At 42.0% G+C, this 26435-nt stretch overlaps 1 protein-coding gene across 1 annotated transcript in view; it reads left to right on the top strand.

Annotated features, from left to right (window-relative positions):
• Positions 1 to 4331: 4331 nt before the first annotated feature.
• The window catches only part of NIM1K (NIM1 serine/threonine protein kinase), an 89729-nt gene continuing 67625 nt past the window's right edge, over positions 4332 to 26435 (top strand). Inside the window, exon 1 of the mRNA XM_055554656.1 lies at positions 4332 to 4480. The gene's annotated coding sequence lies outside the window, so the exon portion shown is untranslated. The remainder of the gene's footprint in view (positions 4481 to 26435) is intronic.

Below are 26435 nucleotides of genomic sequence, written 5' to 3'. Positions count from 1 at the left end.
TGCCAGGCTTCCCTGTCCTTCACCATATCCTGGAGCTTAATCAAACTCATGTCCATTGAGTCAGTGATGCCATCCAACCATCTCATCCTCTGTCATTCCCTTCTCCTCCTGCTTTCAATCTTCCCCAGCATCAGGGTCTTTTCTAATGAGTCAGCTCTTCGCATCAGGTGGCCAAAGTACTGCAGCTTCAGCTTCAGCATTAGTCCTTCCAATGAATATTCAGGATTTGTTTCCTTTAGGGTTGACTGGTTTGATCTTGTAGTCCAAGGGACTCTCAAGAGTCTTCTCCAACACCACAGTTCAAAGCTCATTAATCAGAAATAATTACGGCTAATATTACATAAATATCTCTCCATACACATACTTATGAGAGAAAACTTTTAAAAACAATTACCATACTAGTCTTAGTTCTTTTGGTTTAACATTGCTTGAAATTAATAGAAATAAGAGGAACAGAATACATGGGTAAATCTCAAATAAATGTTTCTTTCCTACTTGTTCTTTAAAAGTGCCTATAAAATTAAGGAAAAAGATTTTAATAAATCCTAATTGTTGTGATTCAATTTGGAGTTCTAATTATACTTGCATTGTCAAGGCTTGTGAAGTTAGTGTGCCGATTAAACGGCTGATTAATTAGAGTACAAGAGAGAATCTGTGAAAAAGATAGATCTGAAGAAACTAACCAGAATGTGAAAAAACGTAAACAGAAGATAAAAATCTGGAAAATACAAGAAAGACATGAGATAAAATGAGAAGGTCTGACACATAATGTTCAACTGGAATTTCTTAAAGATAAACATGGGACAGGGATCATAGTCAAAGAGATATTGTCTGAGAATGTTTCTGAATTGTCTCGAAGACATGAAGTCTCAGATTGAGGTAGCATTTAGAATCTAAACAGCATAAATAAATTTTCCTGGAACAGGATATGCCTCTTGAGTTATAGATTTAGTTCAGTTCAGTTTAGTTGCTCAGTCGTGTCCGACTCTTCGCGACCCCATGAATCGCAGCACTCCAGGCCTCCCTGTCCATCACCAACTCCCGGAGTTCACTCAGACTCACGTCCATCGAGTCAGTGATGCCATCCAGCCATCTCATCCTCTGTCGTCCCCTTCTCCTCCTGTCCCCAATCCCTCCCAGCATCAGAGTCTTTTCCAATGAGTCAACTCTTAGCATGAGGTGGCCAAAGTACTGGAGTTTCAGCTTTAGCATCATTCCTACCAAAGAAATCCCAGGGCTGACCTCCTTCAGAATGGGCTGGTTGGATCTCCTTGCAGTCCAAGGGACTCTCAAGAGTCTTCTCCAACACCCCAACTCTGCAGCAATACAGTCTTAAAAACTTTTGCTCTGTGTCCTCTCCCTGACATTTGTCAAATATCCCTCCCATATCCCTCCAAATATCCCTCCCAAATATCCCTCCCTTCCACTAGCCAAAAGTCTGAGGAAGAAAAGCAGAGGTAGGAAAACATCATGAATAGCCCAGGTTCACATTCAATAGGGATGTTCTGTATCAGGTAACTTAAAATTAGAGTAGGATGTGCCTATATTCCCTAGAACAGCACTAAAGGTGGGAAGATATGTCAGAACTTGAAATAATAATGCTACCATTTATTAAGCATTTATTCAGGGGGTTCTGACATTTGGGCCCCAACTACTTAGAGACTGTGATGAAAGGAGTAGACAAATACACTGTTGGTGAGGGAGCTTCCTGCCAATCATCCAAGCCCCTGGGACTCCAGGTTAAGAAAACCTAGTTCATTGTCTACCAGAAACTTTGTCTCATTAATTTTCACAACTCCCTGATTACAGATGAGAGAACAGATGAAGGTACATGAAACCAGAGTGTCATGTAATTAGTAAGGAACAGAGCTAAGAGGCAGGGTGTAGCTTTATGAGTCAAAACTCTAAACTTTTAGCCACTGCTGGTACTTCTTAAAGTATAGAACAATGACCTCCTGTTTTAGAGTCAGTTCTAATAATAATAATTAGTTGTTTTTAAGAATGTACTTGGCTACTGCTAACCCAAGGGAGCAGGGTTTAATACACTAAATTTTAATGAGCTCTCCAATAACCTGAAACTATACTGTCTTTATAGTTTTTACAGTTTCATCAATTCTTTTGGAAAATAATATTTTTCTGACATTAAAAATTTTTTCTGACATATACTCCCATTGTAGAAAATGCAAACAACACTGGAAAGTATTAACATTGTTTAGATCACCTGAGGTTCCACAAGAATGTCTGGTATATTTCCTTCCAGTTACACATATCACAAATTTGTATCATTCTGTTTTGTAACTTTTGCTTTCACTTAACATGTTGAAAGTATTTCCCCATATTGTTCAAAACAAAAATGTTAACTTTTCTATATACTGTTACATTGTAATTAGCCTATTGTTGAATGACCCTGTCTAGGAGAAAAACATTTTTTTCAAGTGAAGGAAATTCAGTGTGAGGTCAGTCCTGTATGGCTGAGTATCCCAGGACTCCCAAGGGAAAGGAAGGCATGAAGGAAGAGTTTATATTTTGAAACGGAGCAGGCCCCAGCAGTCTGTCTGCAAGAGGAATGCGGGTGACTCCTGGAAAAAAGTCTGGCTACTGGACTTTAGAAGTGGTTTCTGAAGCTGAGTTTTAAGTTTTCCTTTTCTACGGTAGCCTAAAGTTTTCGGTAACCTCTTAATTCTCTAGAATCCAGGATTGGCTTTGCCAAGCATTGCTCTACAGGGGCACCATGGGATGACCTATGTCAGAGTATGTGTCACCTGGGAAGTTGAGGCTCTTGGTTTCTGGGCTGTTTCTTTATGAATTTTTGTTCTGTGGATTTTCATGTTGTAGAATTCAAGGAGTCTTTTGTATTTAAAATATGCAATGACTTATCCTGTATTTCATTGTTTTAGAAAGACTGATGGCACGTACTATTTTAAGATTACTCCTTTAAAAAAAAAAGTCCTTTTGTCTTTGAGAAGAAGGCCTCCCTTTAAAGACACACTTTTCTCACAGAGAACCTTTATAACTACTCTTATAAAACAAGAAAGCACTTTTCCCAGGTTCTCTTGGTTTTCCTGCCAGTTCCAGTGGTCAGTGGGTGGAGCTGTCCAAGGTTTTATTTCTTGCCCGTCCTGTTCTGGCCCCTTTAATCATCATACAAAGAGGCAGCGCAGGCTACTGAGGACGAGCACCAGACCTGAGTCAGACCCTTGGGTCTGAGTCCGAGCATCAGTACTGGACAGCTGTGTGACCTTGAGCAAATCAAGTAAATTTCTGGGCCTCAGTTCCCTCATCTGTCAAAACAGGGGTGGTAATCAGAGCACCTAACTCTGATTAGCCTCAAGGCTATTGTGAGGATTTAATCAGTCATTCTGTGAAAGTATTTATAACAGTTACTGGCAAGTAGCAAAATAAGGAATCTTTGGATTCCCTAATTTCTACCATAAAAGGGCTTTAAACTCAGTTTATTTTTCCCCTTAGCTCTTTCGCTTTTGTAAATACACCCTAGCAATTATGGAGGATCCAGCCACATGAGGAGGTGGAAAGATTGTTCACAGAGCTGTGACTTAGGGCCCCCAGTCACGGCTTTGCCATTAACCAGCCCTGTGGCCCTTGTTAACTGACTTCTCCGACTTCAATTTCTTCCTCTGTAAAATGATGGACGTGAACTTCAATAAATCATCTTTATTTTTTAGTATTCGGTGAATCGCATTCTCTCCTTGCTTGTAAACTGGAAAAACATTTGGCACCCACCATGAGCCGGAGAGTCATAGCTGGGGAGTACACAGGACATTGGGGATCCACTGCCCAAGGGGCACCCAAGGAACCAGGCCTAATCCGGGCTGAGCGTGGCGTTAGCACTTCTTTCTGCAAACCCTAAACGCTCCCAGACTCACCTGAAGGAGCTGTCACGGTGGTTTGCTAGAAAACCCCGTTCTGTTAGGAAGATTACCGGGTCTCCCAAGGACACGGAAACCCTTTTTATCAAGAGGCTGGAGCGACTCAGCACGCAGCGGGAGTTGATGGGAGCCGTGTCGCCTCTTGCCATCCATGATCCAGGAGCGCTCCTCTTTGCGGCAGGGCCAACCCCCTCTGCTCCAGTGTGTACGTTGGGTGTCCCCGCGCCGCGCGCCCCCCGCCCCCCCGCCCACCTCCTTTCAGCCCCTCCTTCCCGGCTGCCATAGAAACCGGCCTACGAGGTCCAGGCCCTTGTCCGGGTGCCCCTCCGGCCTCCCCTTCCCCGCCTCCCCCGGGCCAGCCCCCCGCTCCGGATTGGTCCTTCGGGAAACGCTGCGGGGCGCCTGAGTCCTTTCTGCGGAGCCCGGGCCGGGCCGGTGGGCGGGGTCTGCCACTGCCGCCCCTGACAGCTCCCGAGCCTTTGGCTCGGCCACTGCGCTCTGACACCCACGCACCGCCCGCGCCCGAGCCCACCACCCAAAGAGCCCGGCCGGGCGCCGCGCAGCCGAGCCCGCGAGCGGAGCTCGCCACCAAGGTAAGCGAGGGCCGCGGGGCTCGCAGCCGGCACCCCACCCGGCCGCCCCTTCCTCCGCCAGGCTGCCGACTTGGGTGCTGAATAGGGACGCCTCTCCTCCCCGGAACCCCAGGGCAAAGAGAGACCCCAGTCCCGGCGACGGTGGGCGAATTGGGGTCAGGAGAGGATTAGCGCTCTTTAGGGGCGCCCCCTCCGAGGCCCATCGCGCCTGGGATGCGAGAGCGTTGGAGGCGGAGGCCGGGGTGCGCCGGCGCGAGCAGCCTGCCGGTGCCCGAGGGCGTGAGCCCGGGGTGTGCTCGCCTGTGTCCCCGGGTCCCAGCTGGGTGCGGACATCAAGGTCTGTGCGCGCACCCCCAGCCTCACCCCGCGCACCCCAGCTGCGCGCCACCGGTGCCCCCGGGCGCGAGCCCGGAGCCGCAGAGTTTGAATCCAGTGCCGGGGACCTGCGTGACCCCGGCGGGCAGTGGGCAGTGAAGGGCACTGACAGGGAACTGCGGTGGTCCAGAGGAGTGGACCCTCCATCCCACCCCACGCCACGACGCTCCCTAAAGAAAGACGCTCCTTTGGAAAGACTGTACAAGTAAAGAAGAGCCTGTCTCTTCTTCCCTGAGGTCCCTTCAGGAATATTAAGAGCCCGAAGATTCGGCGACACGACTTGGAAAGGATCGCAACAGGGCTTTTAAAATGCCGTTTCCGATCAGCTCTGTGTGCCTGACCCAGTATCTGAGCAAATGGAGAGGTCAAGGCACCCGATAAAGGTGCTCTTAGCCCCAGTAAGGGCAGCGGAGATGTAGCCATCTGCACTTTTTTCTTCCCGGCTCTCCCCCTCCTCCTCCGTCCCTTCCCGGCTCTTCTCCCCACCCCCTCCCGATTTTCGTCCTCCCGACTTTATTAGACAAGAGGGCTCTCTGTTAGACCCACCCTCCCCCACCCCCTTCCTCACCCCTTTTCAAACCCAGAGCGAAGGAACCACATTTTAAGCTCTCACCCGTGCAATTCAGACAAGTTTGGAAGTTAAACAAATCGCCTTTGCACTCGAGGCCGCGGGAATCCAGAAGGGAAACAAACAAAACCAGACCGAAGGATCGATTCCAAGGTTAAGTCAAAAGATTGCAAAGGGGACTCTAAAACAAGTATTTGTTTATGGCAATATGATTTTTTTTAATGTTTGTAAATATGTATCACTCAAGCTTGCATCATCAGTATTCAATGTGATTCACAGAAGAGCTTCAAAAGATGGTTTCTGTTAGTGTTGCAAAAGCACTTCTAATTTTGGTTGCCATGGTAACTGGAGAAGTCGCCCGGCACTGTTGAGAGGCTGCCTGGATGGAATCGGGAACCCTTCTTGAGGAGACCTCCCCAAGCCCCCTCATGTTACCATGGTAATAATAATTGAGCCTAGAAGATACTTGTTTCTTTAGGGTACTGAAGGCCCGAGGCATGTTGTTGTTGTTTAATTTTACCTTTGCAGAGTTTGCAGTTTGTGAAACAGATCTTCCCTCGCAGACAACTGAGAGTAAACAGTGCCCTCAGCCAATTGGTCCTGCGGGCCCAGCTTTCTTCCCACAGTTCAGTGCCCTAAGGAAGGGAGACCGAGAACAGTGTTTGATGCGAAGGGAATCCTGGCCTGTGACCAGATCTCTCTCCCCATTTAGCATGAAATTTGGACTCCTAATTAGCTTTCTAATTAGGAGGTGGAGGAATGCGAGAGGAAAGGCCAGAAAGAGGCTAATAGGGAAAAAGTCCAACTCTCCACGGACTAGTGCTTTGTATGCTGTTGAATTTGCCTAATAAAGCCCTCATAGGTTTATTTTTGGCTTGACCACTGTTAAGTGGTAAGCCTGGAAAAACCTTCAGAGAGGTCTCCTTCTGTGCTAGGGGAAAACGTGGATTGATATTTAGTTTGAGGTGTGTGCTCTTTTCTAATAACAACTGCATTTAGAATAAAGGCAGTTTTGTATAAAACCTAAATTTTCCAGTAATAACTACAGATAGGCCATAGAGCCCTTTATGCTGTTGGTTTGGCCTTAGATTTTCAGTTTAAAAGGTTTAATTTGGACAGAGTAATGGTCCCATTCAAATACTTTTATTAGTACATGTTGATGTCTTTAAAGGACCCTAATTCTTTACACATTCACAAGTCCTAAGCATTGAAACCTATAAATTAAATTTACATATTTATAGCATATGATTGAAAATTTTGAAAGCCAGTCCTTAGACTTACAGTTTTTTTAAAAAAAAGAACATGGAGCTTCCCTGGTGGTCCAGTGGCTAAGACTCTGTAAAGTAGGGATCTGGGGTTTGATCCCTGGTCAGGGAACTAGATCCCACATGTCCCAACTAAGAGCCCATGCAGCCAAATAAATATTAAATTTTTTTTTTAATTAAAAAAAAAACTTGTTTTAATAGGTTAATGTTTTCAGCCAAATATCTAGTTCCATTTTGAGAAACTTAAAAATTAAAATATAATGTGAAAATCCAACTGCATTCTTTGAATCTCATTATAGTATTACTCTAAGGACTAAAGACTCTTAATTCATTTGCTAATTTTCTTTCAGTTGTTGAAATGACAACTAAAATTAGTTTATAAAATGAGTCTCATTCTATGTTTTCACTTTCCATGGTCATTGTATAAAAAGTTCTCTAGAATTGAAGTTATAAATTTCAAGAAAAGAGGAAAATAGTCAAAGTTATTAGGATGACAGTGTCTACAACTTGAATTAAGCAGATCACAGTTCTTAAATTACTTTTTCTCAAGAACTTCAAAGATAGCTCAACCATTGTCATATAGCATCCTGAGGAATATTAACCAGTTTTATGGATAGGCAGGTTGTGTTCAAAAGACTCAAGTCATTTCAGGTAACTACTTGGAAAATTAAGAAATGAAACCTAAAACAACCTGGCATGTCTAGGAATATGAGTATCAGGTAGGACTCAGAGAAAATCTAGATGAGAAGAGAGACAAGGTACAGAGGCAGGAAGAATTTGGGATTAAGAGAAAAATAAAACAGTAGGCGAAAAAGAGTCTTAAATGAGAAGAAAACTCACAGATTAAAGGGAAGGGAGTAAAAAGAAAAAAAAAAACATAGTGTAATGGGAGCTATACAGAAAAACAAAAAAACACAAGTTGGGGAACAGGAAGCTAAAACAAACTCTATTCTTTGCCTTTTACGGAGAACAGAGAAACTGATGCTTTTCAAGAAAGCTCTGGCTGTCCTATTGAGCCAAATTCTCCAATTTAGAGGCTGTCTGGTAGGACTGAAAGGGGACCAAAATTCACTTCCAGTGGTATGGACTTTCCATCTTCTGGCTAGACCTGCTTCTTCTCAACCCTTCAGCCACTAAGAAAGCTTTCTACTCTGCGTTGGTTGGATCATTTAGTTGAGTCATTCTTAACTTTAAGTTGCACGCTTCACTTTTAAAAACTGCTCCAGTTGTTATCAGCCGAGTGCATTCATCTATAATTTTAGGGATTAGAGCATGTTAAAAGATTCTAACAAAAAACAGTCCCTCTCTTGGGTTACGATTGCTCTGCTCTTTCTTAGCTGTTTGATCACATCCTTCCCTAATTGGAAATAATTCTCTTATGTGGCTGGTCCTTGAGTTATCAATTTTAGACAGAATCTGTACACTTTCTTTTATTACAGGGCAGGATATAGCTCTCTTACTCCTCCCCTCCAACTTCCCCTTCCTCCATTTTTGCAACACAGTTGGTGGGAAAAAATCAGCCAGAGCACCCTTAGTATAATCCTTTATTTGCAAATGCCAGGCAGGGGAATGCTCCAGAGACGGAAGGAGGACTGGATATTTCCTAGGACTCCAGCCAGAGCAGCCAAAGTTCAGTTAATTTCAGAAATAGTTAGGGAGTTTGGGATCGACATGTACACACTGCTATATTTGAAGTGGGTAACCAACAAGGACCTACTGTATAGCACAGGGAACTCTGCTCAGTGTTATGTGGCAGCCTGGATGGGAGGTGAGTTTAGGGGAGAATGAATAGATGTATGTGTATGGCTGAGTCCCTTTGCTCTTCACCTGAAACTATCACTGTTAACTGGCTGTACTCCAATATAAAATAAAAAAGTTAAAAAAAAAAAAAAAAGAAAAGGAAATAGTTGGTCAAGGATAGAAAATGGAGGAATTGCTCTTTCAAATTGGTAGCCATTATTTGAGTAAAATGGATTTTCTGCAGTGGAGTGGGAAGGAAGAGTCGGGGCCTAATATCTTGTGCTGGGATGGTGAGAAGGGAGGGTGCAGGAGGAGAAACCTTGCACACATCTCCGTGCAAAGTTCTGCCTTATTAGTGCTTCTCACAAGAGACATCACAATGTTAATTATATCAACATTGCATCTGCATGATAATGACTGTGTAATTATTTTTCCCTGGAGCCGAGTTGTGGACTGTGGATGTATTTCTTTTTCTGTACAACTCTTGGGGAAAATAGTTTTTCATTTGTTTGCTTTTTAGAGTCTATCACCATTTATTCTAGTGGCTCTTTAAAATGCCTCTCCTTGATTTTTTTTCACACAATGAAATGCTCTGCCAATCCTCTTCCTTCTGGGCCCCACCCCAGCCCTCTGAACGGACCCCCCAGTTCTCCAGTCTGAACAGTTTTCTGATGCCCGGGACATATAGGGGCCTTCTGAGACTTCTCTTCACCCCACTTCTATGTTGAGTCCCTGTTCTCTTGTCTTCTCCTTTCTTGGTTTATGCTTTTCATTTTATAAAGCATCTGTTTTGCTATAAATAGCTTCTTAAAGGGGAGTATAGGAAGTAAATTTGGGGGACTTTGCATGTCTAGAAAAGTCCGTTTCACTCTCACACTTAATTGATGGTTTGCCTGTGTATAGGATTCTCGGCTGGAAATTCATTCCTGCAAATTTCCGAAGGCATTGATTTATTCTTTTCCAGCTTCTAGTGTTTCTTTTTTTTTTATTTTTTATTTTTAAACTTTACATAATTGTATTAGTTTTGCCAAATATCAAAATGAATCCACCACAGGTATACATGTGTTCCCCATCCTGAACCCTCCTCCCTCCTCCCTCCCCATTCCATCCCTCTGGGTTGTCCCAGTGCACCAGCCCCAAGCATCCAGTATCATGCATCGAACCTGGACTGGCAACTCGTTTCATACATGATATTTTACATGTTTCAATGCCATTCTCCCAAATCTTCCCACCCTCTCCCTCTTTCACAGAGTCCATAAGACTGTTCTATACATCAGTGTCTCTTTTGCTGTCTCGTACACAGGGTTATTGTTACCATCTTTCTAAATTCCATATGTATGTGTTAGTATACTGTATTGGTGTTTTTCTTTTTTTTTTTTTTTAATTTAATTTTATTTTATTTTTAAACTTTACATAATTGTATTAGTTTTGCCAAATATCAAAGTGAATCCACCACAGGTATACATGTGTTCCCCATCCTGAACCCTCCTCCCTCCTCCCTCCCCATTCCATCCCTCTGGGTCGTCCCAGTGCACCAGCCCCAAGCATCCAGCATCGTGCATCGAACCTGGACTGGCAACTCGTTTCATACATGATATTTTACATGTTTGAATGCCATTCTCCCAAATCTTCCCACCCTCTCCCTCTCTCACAGAGTCCATAAGACTGTTCTATACATCAGTGTCTCTTTTGCTGTCTCGTACACAGGGTTATTGTTACCATCTTTCTAAATTCCATATATATGTGTTAGTATACTGTATTGGTGTTTTTCTTTCTGGCTTACTTCACTCTGTATAATAGGCTCCAGTTTCATCCACCTCATTAGAACTGATTCACATGTATTCTTTTTAATGGCTGAGTAATACTCCATTGTGTATATGTACCACAGCTTTCTTATCCATTCATCTGCTGATGGACATCTAGGTTGCTTCCATGTCCTGGCTATTATAAACAGTGCTGTGATGAACATTGGGGTACATGTGTCTCTTTCCCTTCTGGTTTCCTCAGTGTGTATGCCCAGCAGTGGGATTGCTGGGTCATAAGGCAGTTCTATTTCCAGTTTTTTAAGGAATCTCCACACTGTTCTCCATAGTGGCTGTACTAGTTTGCATTCCCACCAACAGTGTAAGAGGGTTCCCTTTTCTCCACACCCTCTCCAGCATTTATTACTTGTAGACTTTTGGATCGCAGCCATTCTGACTGGTGTGAAATGGTACCTCATAGTGGTTTTGATTTGCATTTCTCTGATAATGAGTGATGTTGAGCATCTTTTCATGTGTTTGTGAGCCATCTGTATGTCTTCTTTGGAGAAATGTCTATTTAGTTCTTTGGCCCATTTTTTGATTGGGTCATTTATTTTTCTGGAGTTGAGCTGTAGGAGTTGCTTGTATATTCTCGAGATTAGTTGTTTGTCAGTTGCTTCATTTGCTATTATCTTCTCCCATTCTGAAGGCTGTCTTTTCACCTTGCTAATAGTTTCCTTTGATGTGCAGAAGCTTTTAAGGTTAATTAGGTCCCATTTGTTTATTTTTGCTTTTATTTCCAATATTCTGGGAGGTGGGTCATAGAGGATCCTGCTGTGATGTATGTCAGAGAGTGTTTTGCCTATGTTCTCCTCTAGGAGTTTTATAGTTTCTGGTCTTATGTTGAGATCTTTAATCCATTTTGAGTTTATTTTTGTGTATGGTGTTAGAAAGTGTTCTAGTTTCATTCTTTTACAAGTGGTTGACCAGATTTCCCAGCACCACTTGTTAAAGAGATTGTCTTTAATCCATTGTATATTCTTGCCTCCTTTGTCAAAGATAAGGTGTCCATATGTGTGTGGATTTATCTCTGGGCTTTCTATTTTGTTCCATTGATCTATATTTCTGTCTTTGTGCCAGTACCATACTGTCTTGATAACTGTGGCTTTGTAGTAGAGCCTGAAGTCAGGTAGGTTGATTCCTCCAGTTCCCTTCTTCTTTCTCAAGATCGCTTTGGCTATTCGAGGTGTTTTGTATTTCCATACAAATTGTGAAATTATTTGTTCTAGCTCTGTGAAGAATGCTGTTGGTAGCTTGATAGGGATTGCATTGAATCTATAGATTGCTTTGGGTAGTATGCTCATTTTCACTATATTGATTCTTCCAATCCATGAACATGGTATATTTCTCCATCTGTTAGTGTCCTCTTTGATTTCTTTCACCAGTGTTTTATAGTTTTCTATATATAGGTCTTTAGTTTCTTTAGGTAGATATATTCCTAAGTATTTTATTCTTTCCGTTGCAATGGTGAATGGAATTGTTTCCTTAATTTCTCTTTCTGTTTTCTCATTATTAGTGTATAGGAATGCAAGTGATTTCTGTGTGTTGATTTTATATCCTGCAACTTTACTATAGTCATTGATTAGTCCTAGTAATTTTCTGGTGGAGTCTTTAGGGTTTTCTATGTAGAGGATCATGTCATCTGCAAACAGTGAGAGCTTTACTTCTTCTTTTCCAATTTGGATTCCTTTTATTTCTTTTTCTGCTCTGATTGCTGTGGCCAAAACTTCCAAAACTATGTTGAATAGTAATGGTGAAAGTGGGCACCCTTGTCTTGTTCCTGACTTTAGAGGAAATGCTTTCAATTTTTCACCATTGAGGATAATGTTTGCTGTGGGTTTGTCATATATAGCTTTGATTATGTTGAGGTATATTCCTTCTATTCCTGCTTTCTGGAGCGTTTTGATCATAAATGGATGTTGAATTTTGTCAAAGGCTTTCTCTGCATCTATTGAGATAATCATATGGTTTTTATTTTTCAATTTGTTAATGTGGTGTATTACATTGATTGATTTGTGGATATTGAAGAATCCTTGCATCCCTGGGATAAAGCCCACTTGGTCATGGTGTATGATCTTTTTAATGTGTTGTTGGATTCTGATTGCTAGAATTTTGTTAAGGAGTTTTGCATCTATGTTCATCAGTGATATTGGCCTGTAGTTTTCTTTTTTTGTGGGATCTTTGTCAGGTTTTGGTATTAGGGTGATGGTGGCCTCATAGAATGAGTTTGTAAGTTTACCATCCTCTGCAATTTTCTGGAAGAGTTTGGGCAGGATAGGTGTTAGCTCCTCTCTAAATTTTTGGTAGAATTCAGCTGTGAAGCCGTCTGGACCTGGGCTTTTGTTTGCTGGAAGATTTTTGATTACAGTTTCAATTTCCGTGCTTGTGATGGGTCTGTTAAGATTTTCTATTTCTTCCTGATCGAGTTTTGGAAAGTTGTACTTTTCTAAGAATTTGTCCATTTCTTCCACATTGTCCATTTTATTGGCATATAATTGTTGATAGTACTCTCTTATGACCCTTTGTATTTCTGTGTTGTCTGTTGTGATCTCTCCATTTTCATTTCTAATTTTATTGATTTGATTTTTCTCCCTTTGTTTCTTGATGAGTCTGGCTAATGGTTTGTCAATTTTATTTATCCTTTCAAAAAACCAGCTTTTGGTTTTGTTGATTTTTGCTATGATCTCTTTTGTTTCTTTTGCATTTATTTCTGCTCTAAGTTTTAAGATTTCTTTCCTTCTACTAACCCTGGGGTTCTTCATTTCTTCCTTTTCTAGTTGCTTTAGGTGTAGGGTTAGGTTATTTATTTGACTTTTTTCTTGTTTCTTGAGGTGTGCCTGTATTGCTATGAACTTTCCCCTTAGGACTGCTTTTACCGTGTCCCACAGGTTTTGGGTTGTTGTGTTTTCATTTTCATTCGTTTCTATGGAAATTTTGATTTCTTTTTTGATTTCTTCTGTGATTTGTTGGTTATTCAGCAGCGTGTTGTTCAGCCTCCATATATTGGAATTTTTAATAGTTTTTCTCTTGTAATTGAGATCTAATCTTACTGCATTGTGGTCAGAAAAGATGCTTGGAATGATTTCTATTTTTTTGAATTTACCAAGGCTAGCTTTATGGCCCAGGATGTGATCTATCCTGGAGAAGGTTCCATGTGCGCTTGAGAAAAAGGTGAAATTCATTGTTTTGGGGTGAAATGTCCTATAGATATCAATTAGGTCTAACTGGTCTATTGTATCATTTAAAGTTTGTGTTTCCTTGTTAATTTTCTGTTTAGTTGATCTATCCATAGGTGTGAGTGGGGTATTAAAGTCTCCCACTATTATTGTGTTATTGTTAATTTCTCTTTTCATACTTGTTAGCATTTGTCTTACATACTGCGGTGCTCCCGTGTTGGGTGCATATATATTTATAATTGTTATATCTTCTTCTTGGATTGATCCTTTGATCATTATGTAGTGACCATCTTTGTCTCTTTTCACAGTCTTTGTTTTAAAGTCTATTTTATCTGATATGAGTATTGCTACTCCTGCTTTCTTTTGGTCCCTATTTGCATGGAAAATCTTTTTCCAGCCCTTCACTTTCAGTCTGTATGTGTCCCCTGTTTTGAGGCGGGTCTCTTGTAGACAACATATGTAGGGGTCTTGTTTTTGTATCCATTCAGCCAGTCTTTGTCTTTTGGTTGGGGCATTCAACCCATTTATGTTTAAGGTAATTACTGATAAGTATGATCCCGTTGCCATTTACTTTATTGTTTTGGGTTCGAATTTATACACCGTTTTTGTGTTTCCTGTCTAGAGAATATCCTTTAGTATTTGTTGGAGAGCTGGTTTGGTGGTGCAGAATTCTCTCAGCTTTTGCTTGTCTGAAAAGCTTTTGATTTCTCCTTCATACTTGAATGAGATCCTTGCTGGGTACAATAATCTGGGCTGTAGGTTATTTTCTTTCATCATTTTAAGTATGTCTTGCCATTCCCTCCTGGCTTGAAGAGTTTCTATTGAAAGATCAGCTGTTATCCTTATGGGTATTCCCTTGTGTGTTATTTGTTGTTTTTCCCTTGCTGCTTTTAATATTTGTTCTTTGTGTTTGATCTTTGTTAATTTGATTAATATGTGTCTTGGGGTGTTTCGCCTTGGGTTTATCCTGTTTGGGACTCTCTGGGTTTCTTGGACTTGGGTGATTATTTCCTTCCCCATTTTAGGGAAGTTTTCAACTATTATCTCCTCAAGTATTTTCTCATGGTCTTTCTTTTTCTGGGACCCCTATGATTCGAATGTTGTAGCGTTTAATATTGTCCTGGAGGTCTCTGAGATTGTCCTCATTTCTTTTAATTCATTTTTCTTTTATCCTCTCTGATTCATTTATTTCTACCATTCTATCTTCTAATTCACTAATCCTATCTTCTGCCTCTGTTATTCTACTATTTGTTGCCTCCAGAGTGTTTTTAATTTCACTTATTGCATTATTCATTATATATTGACTCTTTTTTATTTCTTCTAAGTCCTTGTTAAACCTTTCTTGCATCTTCTCAATCCTTGCCTCCAGGCTATTTATCTGTGATTCCATTTTAATTTCAAGATTTTGGATCAATTTCACTATCATTATTCGGAATTCTTTATCAGGTAGATTCCCTATCTCTTCCTCTTTTGTTTGGTTTGGTGGGCATTTATCCTGTTCCTTTATCTGCTGGCTATTCCTCTGTCTCTTCATCTTGTTTAAATTGCTGAGTTTGGGGTGTCCTTTCTGTATTCTGGCAGTTTGTGGAGTTCTCTTTATTGTGGCGTTTCCTCACTGTGTGTGGGTTTGTACATGTGGCTTGTCACGGTTTCCTGGTTAGGGAAGCTTGTGTCGATGTTCTGGTGGATGGAGCTGTATTTCTTCTCTCTGGAGTGTAATAAAATGTCCAGTAATGAGTTATGAGATGTCTATGGTTTTGGGGTGACTTTGGGCAGCCTGTATCTTGAAGCATAGGGCTGTGTTCCTTTGTTGCTGGAGAATTTGCTTGGTATGTCTTGCCCTGGAACTTGTTGGCCCTTGCATGGTGCTTGGTTTCAGTGTCGGTATGGAGGCGTTTGATGAGCTCCTGTCAATTAATGTTCCTTGGAGTCAGGAGTTCCCTGGAGTCAGGGTTTGGACTTAAGCCTCCTACTTCCAGTTATCGGTCTTATTTTTACAGTAGTTTCAAAACTTCTCCTTCTATACAGCACCATTGATAAAACATCTACATTAAAGATGAAAAGTTTCTCTACTGTGAGGGTCACTCAGAGAGGTTCACAGCATTACATGGAGAAGAGAAGAGGGAGGAGGGAGTTAGAGGTGACCCAAATGAGATGAGGTGGAATCAATAGTGGAGAGAGTGGGCTAGCCAGTAGTCACTTCCTTATGTGCACTCCACAACTGGACCGCTCAGAGATGTTCACGGAGTTATACAGAGAAGAGAAGGAGGCAGGAGACAGAGGTGGCCAGAAGGATAAAAGGGGGAAATGAAAAGGAGGGAGACAGATCCAGCCAGTAATCAGTTCCCTAAGTGTTCTCCACCGTCTGGAACACACAGAAATTCATAGAGTTGGGTAGAGTAGAGAGGGGTTAGGGAGGAGATACAGGCGACCTGGTGGAGAAAACGGAGAGTCCAAAGGGAGAGAGAGCAGTCAAGCCAGTAATCTCGTTCCCTAGTGAAAAATGGGTCCTGAAGATTGGGTTCTTAAAGGTACAAAATTGGTAACAAATACATAAAAGCAAAAATTAAAAATCTAGAGTAGTGTTTGGAATTTCAAAAATGCAATGTTAATGAAAAGAAGAAGGAAAAGAAAGAGAGAAAAAACGAACAAAGAAAAACAAACAAGGTCGCGAAAATTATAAAGAAACTACAGGTACAAAATTGATAACTAATACCAAAAAGCAAAAGTTAAAAATCTAGAGTAGAGTTTGGAATTTCAAAAATACAATGTTAAAAAAAAGAAGAAGAAAAATAAAGAGAGAAAACAAACAAACCAACAAAAACAATGTTGCAAAAATTATAAAGAAAATACAGGTACAAATTTGATATCAAATACCAAAAAGCATAAATTAAAAATCTTGAGTAGAGTTTGGAATTGCAGATATATGATGTTATACAAAAGAAGAAGAGAAAGAAACAGAGGGAAAAAAAAAGAAAGTCACAGAAATTATGAAAAAAACTATAGGTACAAAATTGATAACATATACCAAAAGGCTAAAATTAAAAATCTAGAGTAGAGTTTGGAATTTCAAAAATACGATGTTAAAGACAAGAAGAAGGAAAAGAAAGAGAGAAAAAATGAACAAAGAAAAACAAACAAGGTCGCGAAAATTATAAAGAAACTACAGGTACAAAATTGATAACTAATACCAAAAAGCAAAAGTTAAAAATCTAGAATAGAGTTTGGAATTTCAAAAATACAATGTTAAAAAAAAGAAGAAGAAAAATAAAGAGAGAAAACAAACAAACCAACAAAAACAATGTTGCAAAAATTATAAAGAAAATACAGGTACAAATTTGATATCAAATACCAAAAAGCATAAATTAAAAATCTTGAGTAGAGTTTGGAATTGCAGATATATGATGTTATACAAAAGAAGAAGAGAAAGAAACAGAGGAAAAGAAAAGAAAGTCACAGAAATTATGAAAAAAACTATAGGTACAAAATTGATAACATATACCAAAAGGCTAAAATTAAAAATCTAGAGTAGAGTTTGGAATTTCAAAAATACAATGTTAAAGAAAAGAAGAAAAAGAAAAAGAAAAAAAAAACACGGTCAAAAAATTATAAAATATATATGTGAAGTTTGCTGAAGAAGAAAAAAAATAAGGTCTTTTTTTTTTTCGCAAAGTAATAGTTATAAAAGTGAGAATTAAAGGACAATAGAGGACTTAAAATTTAAAAAAAATAAAAATAAAAAAAGAAAGAAAGATTGATCGTAAAAATAGTAAAAATATATCTAGGTCTTTCTCTGGTTTTGTTGTGAGTATTGTGGGTTCAGTTAATTTTTGGCTAGTTCCTTGGTCCGACTTATATTTCTCAAGATCTATAGGCCCCTTCCTATGTAGTCCGTAGTAACCACAGGGTTTTAATCTATGGCCTGTAGCTTCCAAGGCATTTCCCTCTGTTATAGCTTCTTCTGTTTGCTGGTCTCTTCAGTGTCTGGTTCCCGCCCTGACACAAAGGGGATGGTTGAGGACACTATTTTTTTTTTTTTTTTTTTAATTTAGGCTCACTTGTTCAGCCGCGCTGTGGGGAGCGAGGGAGGGATGCTGCAAACAGATAACACTGGCGTGCGCTCGCAGTGCCTCAGCCACACTGGGTCTGCCCCCGCTCACGGCGCGTGTAGCCTCCCTGCCCACACTGCTCAGGCTCTAGGTTGTTCCGCTGGGAACAATCAGAGGCCGGCCCTGGGCTGAGCTCCCAGGTCCAAGCCGCTCAGGTTCAGGCACTCGGGTAGTCCTCAGAGGCGCAGACTCGGTTGGGCCTGCGTTTTGTGCTCTTCCCAGATCCGAGCAGCTCAGGTGATGAGGTGTTTGGCGAGCGCCAATGCTGCGACTTATCGCCTCCCCGCCACTCGGTTATCTGGGTGTAAAACCGGCGCACCTTCTCAGGCAGATGTTGACCGTCCAGACCCCCAAGAAGTTTTAGTTAGCAAAGAAGCCTGCTTACAGTTTTATAGATAGTGTCTCTCTGGGGCTGCGATTGTCCCCTTCCGGCTCTGGCTGCCTGTCACCGGAGGGGGAAGGTCTGCAGCCGGCTATCTCTGTTCAGTCCTTTGTTCCGTGTGCGGGCCTGGCGGTGTCTTAGGTTAGGGCTGGCTTTTCACGTGGTAGATATCGCACAGTCTGGTTTGCTAGCCCAAATTTATTATTTCGCTCAGATAGCGCTCAGGACATTCGGGCCCGATTCTTACTCTAAGGGACACAGCCCGCGCAGCGCTTCCCTGCCCAGCCCCTGCTTGCTAATGCCGTGTGCAGGCGTCTGCGCTGCTTCTCCGCTGGGGGAGTTACCGTAGGGCTCACAATCTGCGATTTTTAATTGTTTATTTATTTTTTTTCTCCCTTTTATGTTGCCCTCTGTGCTTCCAAAGCTCGGCACAGATTCAGCAGTGAGAAGGTTTCCTGGTGTTTGGAAACTTCTCTCTTTTTAAGACTCCCTTCCCGGGACGGAACTCCGTCCCTCCCTCTTTTGTCTCTTTTTTTTGTCTTTTATATTTTTTCCTACCTCCTTTCAAAGAGTTGGGTTGCTTTTCTGGGTGCCTGATGTCCTCTGCTGGCATTCAGAAGTTGTTTTGTGGAATTTACTCGACGTTTAGATGCTCTTTTGATGAATTTGTGGGGGAGAAAGTGTTCTCCCCGTCCTACTCCTCCGCCATCTTGGCTCCTCCCCTGTACTCCAGCTTCTAGTGTTTCTTAAAGTTCAGTGCCATCATGGTGCTACATTCTTGGCACGAGATCTATTTTTTCTGTCTGGAACCTTGAGGGATTCTCTCATCTTTTAAATGAAATTTCATTGAGCACAGATTCACTTTCTCTGGGTTATGTTCATCTACCTGGTGGAGCCAGGAAACACATCCTGCAATTTCAGGGAAGTAATGATGTAGACATACTTGGAAATTACTCCATTTTATTGGTTTCTTTTCCTCATCATGTGTTGACTATTGTTAATTGTATCAACTCAGGATTTTTAGCTTTATATACATTGGTTGCTGTCCTTTGGAATCATGCATGCTGCCAGACCAGCTTCTCTGTTCTCACCATTTTTTGTCTTTCAGAAACTGATCTCTAGTGTCAATCTCATAGAATCATATCCTTAACTTTACTAATAATTTTGATGCTTTTTGGGCATTTGCTTTATGTACATATTGGTTTAAAGATGTTAATCTAAGCACAAAGACAGCAAATTTGTTATAGGATGTGAAGGCCAAGTCTAAAATGCTGGTACAGCTTTCAAACGTTTCGTCAATAACGTCAATTATTGGTAATTTGCAGAGTAGGTATCTCTCTCGAATGTAGACTTGCACGCCTTCACATTGTACAGTGGAGGAAACCAATCCAGAGATGTTTAGCGTGGAGTCATTTCTCCTGACTCATTACTTATTCTTTCACCCTGTCTCCTTGGTTACTTTGTCTTATATTTCTTTTTGTTTTCATTTCTTAATCTTTTAAAAAAATAATAATTAATTGATTTTTGGCTGTGCTGGGTCTTTGTTGCTGCGTGGGCTTTTCTCTAGTTGTGGCAAGTGGGGGCTCACTTCCCTAGTTCTCTAGTTGCAGCTGTCTAGTTGCTGTGTGGGGCTTCTCATTGTGGTGGTTTGTCTTGTTGAGCATGGGCTCCAGGTGTGTGGGCTTTAGTAGTTGCGGCACATGGGCTCAACAGTTGCAGCTCCCCAGCTCTAGAGCACAGGCTCGATAGTTGTGGCAGTCAGGCTTGGTTACTCCATAGCGTGTGGGGTCGTCCCAGACCAGGGATTGAACCCGTATCTCCTGCATTGGCAGGTGGATCCTTTACTGCTGAGCCACCAGGGAGGTCCTCCATTTCTTAATATTATTTTCTTTAGCTTTAAAGAAACATAATTCCTTACTATAAGGCATTATAAAATACGCATTCAAAAGCAGCACATATTACAGAAGCAGCAAGTAATAGTGGTTAAGTCTAATTCTGGAACCAGCCTACTGGGTTTGAATCCTGTTTCTGTACTTGCTGTGTGACCTTGGGTACATTATTTGACTACTTTGTGCCTCAGTTTGGGGGCCTATAGTAATGCACCGACCTTCTCACGTAGTTGTGAGAATTAAATGAGTTGATTCATGTGAAGTTCTTACAATGGTGCCTGGCATACAATAAATATCCATGTCATTAGTATTATTGTCAAGAGTACAGAAATAAATGTTAAAAGAAATAATCTATTATTCTGTCTCTACTACCATCAATAATTCCAACTAGAGAGATGACTGTGGTTAACATTTCAGAGGGTTGGTTGCTTTTTGGTAGTTAAAGCAAAAAAAAAAATAAAAAAGGAATGTTGTATGTACAATTTTATTGTTTATTTTTCCACTCTATAGTTTGAGCTTTTTTCCCATATCATTGATTATTCGGTATTCTTCTGGGTGGTATTGATATATTGGCTTCCTGTATTCATCCTAACACAGAGCCTTACAAATTATGTTCTTCATAAGAACCACCTGACTGGGAAGCCAATTCTTCCTTCTGGACCCCTTCGGGTTTAGAACAGGTGTAGAGAGGGGTCCTCCCATCATGAATTTGAGAAGACCCTGTTATAATGAAGACAGGCCTTCTCTTTCTCTACACAATGAAAGTATTCTGGAGATGGCACCTGAAGAGTGTGCATAAGAACAGAGTGATGGTGGGATTCGTATGAAAAGATTATGGGGGAGGAGGGGGAGGGCTGGGGGAGAACCAGATGGCAGTGGTGGGTGACACTCAGTGGGGCCATCACCTGTGGACGTGTGGGTCTCCCCACCCACACAGCAGAGACCACATGGAATGTGGATCTGATATTTTGAATTTTCCTTGGAACCTCAGCAATTCCATGAGGCTGGGAAGCCAATGAAAAGGCTTCTGTGTGCAGACACATCCTGAAAGCTGGAGCTGCTTTGATCTCCTGGGAGAGCCGACGTGACTTGGCCTCTCCCCAGGACATGATAGTCACCAGCCCGCTGCAGCCACACAGGACCTGTATGGCCAGAAACAGCCAATCTAGCAATGTCTCCAGAATTTTGGAATTGAGCCTTGAGCATCCCAGTGAAGATCCATGCCTCTTGAGAGCACTCCATTAAACCCTGAGACAAATGGATGTTAGTGGGTTTATGTTCTGTCATGTCACAGGTACTAGAGAGTTACTATCTTCCCAGGAGGAGGCAGAGAGGTTCTTCAGAGGATTGTGGGCTGGGTATCCGGCTTTGGGTGGAGAGAGATAGAAGGTGATACAGAAGGTGAGGAGGGAAGCTTCTGTCTTGCCTAAACTCAAGCTTCCTTAAGAGTCACCCTCTCTGTTTAGCACATCATATCCATGTGAGAACCAGCCTGTGTGCTTTGGTGACTACTCTTTGCCAAGAAAAGTAAAAAAGATTTACCAAAACCACAAAATGAGTGACATGGTTAATATCTGTAGGAAACGGGATGCAACGAGTTTTAAAGGTTAGTATATTGCGGTGCAAAGTCAGTAGACTCTTGGTGTAAAGCTGTTTGTCTCGTTGCTGAAATGTTCAGTGAGAGTGGAAAATGGGTGACTTTTGGTTCAATGCTAGATTGTTTGGTTGAAAGTTGTCCATCAGAACAGAGACTAAAATTCAAATACAGACTATTACTCCCATTCTTGGGTAGTAAGATATGCTTTGATCGTATTTAATTATGGAAAAAATTTAAAAACCTTTTAAAGTTCTCTGAACTTCTAGTTCAGACAAACATGTCTTGGACACAAGCAAACACCAGTTCTTGTAGCAGACCATGAGGTACAGATTTTCCCATCCTTCACATTGCCTCAAGTCCATTTACAAACAACAAAACATATTCACTTTCTACTTCCCTGACCTACATTTCCTTATTTTAGCACTTGCTGAATCACAGGGGCAGGTTCTTTCAGGCCAAATCTCCTTCAGGTTTTCCCTGAACATGGCCCATACCGCCTGTGCTCTCTGGATCCCATCCTTCCTGTACAAATGTCTAGCCCAGTGCTTTGAACGTTGTATTTAGTTATCTATTTATGTATTCACCTTGCCCCCTAGCTGATGATTTAATCACATGACTCTTGGGGAGGGACCTCGTACCACTGGTTTAAAGTAGGCAGGCCCTTAAAAACAGTCTGCTGAACTGGACACTTCAGTTCAATAACAGGATTGTTATTGGGGGAATATTCCCCAGTGGAGGAAGAGTGTAGCAACCTCACATTGCTTAGGTGAGAGCAAGAAAAGGGTTTCCCAGGTGGTGCTAGTGGTGAAGAACCCGCCTGCCAATGCAGGAAACATGGGTTGGATCCCTGGGTTGGGAAGGAAACGGAAACCCACTCCAGTATTCTTGCCTGGGAAATGTCCACGGACAGAGGAGCCTGGTGGGCTGCAGTCCATGGGATCGAAAAGAGTCAGACAGGACTGAGCACGAGTGAGAGTGTAAGGAAGTGGGGGAGAATGATCTCTTCTTCAACCTCATCCTTTCCTGCAGCATCTGTTCTGTGAGGGCACCCTGTGACGCACACAGCTCCTGCTCACAAGACCGGGGAAGCCGGAGCACCTGTGGTTTGCACAGCTGAAGCACGGGCTCTGAGGTCAGAAAAGCCTGAACTCGGATGCTTATTGCCGGTATGACTTTAGAAAAGTTACCAAGTTCTTTTGAAGTTCCTGAAAAATGAGGAAAACTGCAGGCACCTTTCAGGGCTGCTGTAAGGATGGAAGAAAGTATATACAGACTGCTTCTGACTTAGGATTTTTCGACTTTACGATGGTGTGAAAGTGACACACATTCAGTAGAAACCAGACCTCCAGTTTTGAATTTTAATCTTTTTACAGGCCAGTGAAAAGATACACATACTCTCCCATGATGCCAGGCAGGGGCAGCAAGCTGCAGCTCCCAGTCAGGCACACAATCACAAGGGCAAACCATTGAAATCCTTATAGCCATTCTCTGCACAGTCCACCTTCTGTTTTTCACTTTTGGTACAGTGATCAATCAGTTACATAGGATATTCAACACTTTATTATAAAATAGTCTTCGTATTAAGTGATCTTGCTGACTGTAGGTCCCCAGTGGTGCTAGTAGTAAGGAACCTGCCTGCCAGTGCAGGAGATGTAAGAGACAACAGTTCGATCCCTGGGTCAGGAAGATCCCCTGGAGGAGGGTATGGCAACCCACTCCAATATTCTTGCCTGGAGAATCCCATGGATAATGGAGCCTGGCAGGCGACAATCCATAGAGTTGCAGAGTTGGACACGACTAAAGCAACTGAGCAGGTATGCACACAGGTTAATGTAAGTGATTAAAACATGTTTAAGGTAGGTGAGGCTAAGCTATTATTTCAGGTAAAATAAGTTTATTTTTCTCGCAGAAGGGCAGTTCTAGATGGACATATGTGTCTATTCAGGCTGTCATAACAAAATGCCATAGATGTGGGGACTTAAGTGCCAGAAATGAATTTTCTCACGGTTCTGGAGCCTGGAAGTCTGAGATCAAGGTGGCAGGCTGGTTGAGTTCTGCTGAAAGTGCCCTTCTTGGCTTCTTGCTGTGCCATCACATGGGAGGGAGGGAGAGAAAAAGGCAACACTCTCTGATCTCTTTCTATTAGGACACTATACCCATCATGAGGGCCCCACCCTTATGACCTCATCTAAACCTAATTGTGGGCTTCCCAGGTGGCTCAGTGGTAAAGAATCTGCCTGCAGTGCAGGAGATGTGGGTTTGATCCCTGGGTGGGGAAGATCCCTGGAGAAGAGAATGGCAGCCCACTCCAGTATTCTTGCCTGGAGAATCCCATAGATGGAGAACCCCGGTGGGCTATGGTCCATGGGGCTACAGAAGAGTTGGACACAACTTAGAGACTAAACAACAACAGATGGTTGGATGGTATCACTGACTCAAGGGACACGAGTTTGAGCAAGCTCCCAGAGATGGCAAAGGACAGGGAACCTGACGTGCTGCAGTACATGGGGGCACAGAGTCAGACACAACTTAGCAACTGAAAAACAACAACTCCAGGGGATTTTCCCAGCCCAGGGATCGAACCCGCATCTCTTGCATCTCCCGCATTGGCAGGTGGACTCTTTACCGCTGAGCCAGCGGGGGAGCCCTTGTCTCTGACTGACAGGACAACCGTATGTCCCAGTTGGTCACGGGAAGCCCTGATTTGCACCTCTTGTCCCAGAGTGGTTATTACTATCACCCCCTGCAACTCTCAAAAGTGTCTTGATTTGAATGACAAATTCTATGTCTCCCTACTTATTGAGCACTTGTTATTTATTATAGATTCTCATTAAACAGTAGTTATTAATAAGGGGGATAGACTACAACTATAGATATATAACACGCCAAGATTTCACATAATGTTCTAACTGCAATTCACTGGTCTTATTGCTTTGACAGTCTGTGGCTGGCTGTTCTTCAACTCCACCCCTCCACTCCCATGTTTGTATGACTTCCTTTCTAAAAGGCATCCCTTATGTTTTGCAACTATACTTGACTATCACTTTGAATTTTGAAAGGCAAGACATAGAATCGAGATAATTTGCATGTTCAAACATCCCAACTAGTTTTTGATTAAGTTTTCCCTTGGGAAATATTATGTTACCAAGTAGATGAATATATTAGTATCCCAATATCACACTGCTACTTTAAGGAGTAACCATGTCATCAGATCAGATCAGTCGCTCAGTCGTGTCCGACTCTTTGCGACCCCATGAACCGCAGCACTCCAGGCCTCCCTGTCCATCACCAACTCCCGGAGTTCACTCAGACTCACGTCCATCGAGTCAGTGATGCCATCCAGCCATCTCATCCTCTGTCGTCCCCTTCTCCTCTTGCCCCCAATCCCTCCCAGCATCAGAGTCTTTTCCAATGAGTCAACTCTTCGCATGAGGTGGCCAAAGTACTGGAGTTTCAGCTTTAGCATCATTCCTTCCAAAGAAATCCCAGGGTTGATCTCCTTCAGAATGGGCTGGTTGGATCTCCTTGCAGTCCAAGGGACTCTCATGAGTCTTCTCCAACACCACAGTTCAAAAGCATCAATTCTTTGGCACTCAGTCTTCTTTACAGTCCAACTTTCACATCCATACATGACCACAAGAAAAACCATAGCCTTGACTAGACGGACCTTTGTTGGCAAAGTAATGTCTCTGCTTTTGAATATGCTATCATAACTTTCCTTCCAAGAAGTAAGCATCTTTTAATTTCATGGCTGCAGTCACCATCTGCAGTGATTTTGGAGCCCAGAAAAATAAAGTCTGACACTGTTTCCACTGTTTCCCCATCTATTTGCCATGAAGTGATGGGACCGGATGCCATGATCTTCGTTTTCTGAATGTTGAGCTTTAAGCCAACTTTTTCACTCTCCACTTTCACTTTCATCAAGAGGCTTTTGAGTTCCTCTTCACTTTCTGCCATAAGGGTGGTGTCATCTGCATATCTGAGGTTATTGATATTTCTCCCAGCAATCTTGATTCCAGCTTGTGCTTCTTCCAGTCCAGCATTTCTCATGATGTACTCTGCATAGAAGTTAAATAAGCAGGGTGACAATATACAGCCTTGACGAACTCCTTTTCCTATTTGGAACCAGTCTGTTGTTCCATGTCCAGTTCTAACTGTTGCTTCCTGACCTGCGTACAGATTTCTCAAGAGGCAGATCAGGTGGTCTGGTATTCACATCTCTTTCAGAATTTTCCACAGTTTATTGTGATCCACACAGTCAAAGGCTTTGGCATAGTCAATAAAGCAGCAATAGACGCCTTTCTGTAACTCTCTTGCTTTTTCCATGATCCAGCAGATGTTGGCCATTTGATCTCTGGTTCCTCTGCCTTTTCTAAAACCAGCTTGAGCATCAGGAAGTTCATGGTTCACATATTGCTGAAGCCTGGCTTGGAGAATTTTGAGCATTACTTTACTAGCGTGTGAGATGAGTGCAATTGTGCAGTAGTTTGAGCATTCTTTGGCATTGCCTTTCTTTGGGATTGGAATGAAAACTGACTTTTTCCAGTCCTGTGGCCACTGCTGAGTTTTCCAAATTTGCTGGCATATTGAGTGTAGCACTTTCACAGCATCATCTTTCAGGATTTGGAATAGCTCCACTGGAATTCCATCACCTCCACTAGCTTTGTTCGTAGTGATGCTTTCTAAGGCCCACTTAACTTCACATTCCAGGATATCTGGCTCTAGGTCAGTTAAGTTACTTATTGAAATGGTAATGCTGGACTGATGTCTTCAAGGTACCAAGGACTCCTATTCCTGACCCATTCCATGCTCCCATCCCTGACCACCCTTAATGTGGTTTGGAATTATTTTTAGGAATTTTTCTTCCCTGGAGAAGATAACTCCCTAGAGAGTTATCATCTCTACCTTCTCTGCTAACTTCGCTTCCCCATTCATGAAAACTCATTTATTTTTATGAAATCTTCCTCAGGTAAGATTTTTGTTTCCTCAGCTTTTTACTTATCAGAAGATAGTATCATCTGCTGAGTACTTCCTAATTGAGCAAACTGATGG

The sequence above is a fragment of the Bubalus kerabau genome, chromosome 18, assembly GCF_029407905.1.
Source record: "Bubalus kerabau isolate K-KA32 ecotype Philippines breed swamp buffalo chromosome 18, PCC_UOA_SB_1v2, whole genome shotgun sequence".
Classification (NCBI taxonomy): Eukaryota; Metazoa; Chordata; class Mammalia; order Artiodactyla; family Bovidae; genus Bubalus; species Bubalus kerabau.
The sequence above is the reverse complement of the archived record's forward strand: the minus strand, read 5'-3'. Positions and strand labels throughout refer to the sequence as shown.